This window comes from Stegostoma tigrinum, chromosome 4 (assembly GCF_030684315.1).
Source record: "Stegostoma tigrinum isolate sSteTig4 chromosome 4, sSteTig4.hap1, whole genome shotgun sequence".
NCBI lineage: Eukaryota > Metazoa > Chordata > Chondrichthyes > Orectolobiformes > Stegostomatidae > Stegostoma > Stegostoma tigrinum.
In genome coordinates, this window is record NC_081357.1 from 1121938 (window position 1) to 1125132 (window position 3195).

Below are 3195 nucleotides of genomic sequence, written 5' to 3' on the forward strand. Positions count from 1 at the left end.
TTTCAGCACATCAATATGATCATGCTGATCAAACACTTCAATGCCTACTATAATCCCATCTCCATAACTGTGTACAACACTGGGAATCGGAGATCTATTATCCCTGGTAGGGATGGTACTGTAATGTTACTTGCTGAGGAATCCTCCGGTGAGTAACTCACCCCCTGACTCCCCAAAGCCTATCCACCATCTACAAGGCACAAGTCAGGAGTGTGATGGAATACTCCCCACTTGCCTGGATGGGGGCAGCCCCAACAACACTCAAGGAGCTCAACACCCTCCAGGACAAAGCAGGGAAGTGAAGCGATGTCCTAACCTCCACTTTCAACATTCACTCCCTGCTCCGCTGAGGCACCGTCACACAGCACGTACTTCCTGTAATATACACTGCAACAAGTCTCACTTTGTAAGTCCACTGCTCCAACGGCTAGAAAGGCAGGAGAACCATCACTCCATTCCACACACTATTCCCATCGATTCACGGCCACTTTCCCAGAACCCCGGAACTCCATCCCGACAGATCCTGTGGGTGGGCCTCTAACCCATGGAGTGTGATGGCTGAAATGTGCAGCTCGAAGGCAAATGCAGCACGGATAATAAACGTTGGCACACTCAGTAGGGATGAAAGAAACCATTATCGGGTGCGCGGTAACATGGGAAATCCAGACGGATCGCGAAAAACCAAACCATTTAGTTTGGAGATTGTCAGCAGCAGAATGAACAGACGTAGAAGTGATTTGACAGGGTGCTAGACAAGTGGATGTTGTATAAGATTTGGGCTCATGGAAGCGGATGTCAGTGTGGACGGGTTAACTAACACCAGTGACTATATACTTCCGATGCTATACTCAGGTACAGGAGTACAGGGCGACAGTGAAAAGTGCATAATGTGACCATGCACCATTGTAGGTACCACTTCGGTGCAAAGCGGTGAGAAAAACAAGAGCTGAAAAGTTAAGCATTACCTCTTAGAATATTCAAAAAGTAAGGAAATGGTTGACAGTTTACATTAAAGTCTTTTGTAGTTTAAACGAGGAAAATGAAGGAATGAGTTAAGAGGTAACAAAGTGTGGAGCTGGATGAACACAGCAGGCCAAGCAGCATCTTAGGAGCACAAAAGCTGACGTTTCGGGCCGAGACCCTTCATCAGAGAGGGGGATGGGGAGAGGGTTCCTCTGTTACATTGATGACTGTATCGGCGCCGCCTCTTGCTCCCCAGAGGAGCTCGAACAGTTCATCCACTTCACCAACACCTTCCACCCCAACCTTCAGTTCACCTGGGCCATCTCCAGCAGATCCCTCACCTTCCTGGACCTCTCAGTCTCCATCTCACGCAACCAGCTTGTAACTGATGTCCATTTCAAGCCCACCGACTCCCACAGCTACCTAGAATACACCTCCTCCCACACACCCTCCTGCAAAAATTCCATCCCCTATTCCCAATTCCTCCACCTCCGCCGCATCTGCTCCCACGATGAAGCATTCCACTCCCGCACATCCCAGATGTCCAAGTTCTTCAAGGACCGCAATATAACCCCCCACAGTGGTCGAGAACGCCCTTGACCGCGTCTCCCGCATTTCCCGCAACACATCCCTCACACCCCGCCCCCGCCACAACTGCCCCAAGAGGATCCCCCTCGTTCTCACACACCACCCCACCACCCTCCGGATACAACACATCATCCTCCGACACTTCCGCCATCTACAATCCGACCCCACCACCCAAGACATTTTTCCATCCCCACCCCTGTCTGCTTTCCGGAGAGACCACTCTCTCCGTGACTCCCTTGTTCGCTCCACACTGCCCACCAACCCCACCACACCCGGCACCTTCCCCTGCAACCGCAGGAAATGCTACACTTGCCCCCACACCTCCTCCCTCACCCCTATCCCAGGCCCCAAGATGATCTTCCACATTAAGCAGAGGTTCACCTGCACATCTGCCAATGTGGTATATTGTATCCATTGCACCCGGTGTGGCTTCCTCTACATTGGGGAAACCAAGCGGAGGCTTGGGGACCACTTTGCAGAACACCTCCGCTCGGTTCGCAATAAACAACTGCGCCTCCCAGTCGCAAACCATTTTAACTCCCCCTCCCATTCCACAGACGATATGTCCATCATGGACCTCCTGCAGTGCCACAATGATGCCACCCGAAGGTTGCAGGAACAGCAACTCATATTCCGCTTGGGAACCCTGCAGCCCAATGGTATCAATGTGGACTTCACCAGCTTCAAAATCTCCCCTTCCTCCACTGCATCCCAAAACCAGCCCGGTTCTTCCCCTCCCTCCACTGCATCACACAACCAGCCCAGCTCTTCCCCTCCACCCACTGCATCACACAACCAGCCCAGCTCTTCCCCTCCCCCCACTGCATCCCAAAACCAGCCCAATCTGTCTCTGCTTCCCTAACCTGTTCTTCCTCTCACCCATTCCTTCCTCCCACCCCAAGCCGCACCTCCATTTCCTACCTACTAACCTCATCCCACCTCCTTGACCTGTCCGTCCTCCCCAGACTGACCTATCCCCTCCCTACCTCCCCACCTATACTCTCCTCTCCAGCTATCTTCTTTTCTCTCCATCTTCAGTCCGCCTCCCCCTCTCTCCCTATTTATTCCAGAACCCTCCCCCCATCCCCCTCTCTGATGAAGGGTCTAGGCCTGAAACGTCAGCTTTTGTGCTCCTGAGATGCTGCTTGGCCTGCTGTGTTCATCCAGCCTCACATTTTATTATCTTGGATTCTCCAGCATCTGCAGTTCCCATTATCTCTGATCAGAGTTAAGAGGTTTCCATGAGTTCTCCACTTGTACGGTAGACACCCGCTGTCTGTTCTCAGTGTTACCACCACAGATACCATTTCAGCTCCTGGGCCTGCTGACTCTCTGATCTCCCCCAGTGCCTCGGGAACATGTCCAGGCATGACCCACCCGCACGCTATGCTGAGGCACTGCCATGAGCCACCAAGAGACCAGCCGACATATACACCAAGAGACCGGGGGCCTAAAGACCAGGCCAGGACCCACTGCGAGCTGCTGAGAGACCAGGCTGGGACCCACTGAGAGACCAGGCTGGGACCCACTGCGAGCTGCTGAGAGACCAGGCCGGGACCCACTGAGAGACCAGGCTGGGACTCACTGCGAGCTGCTGAGAGACCAGGCCGGGACCCACTGAGAGACCAGGCCGGGACCCACTGA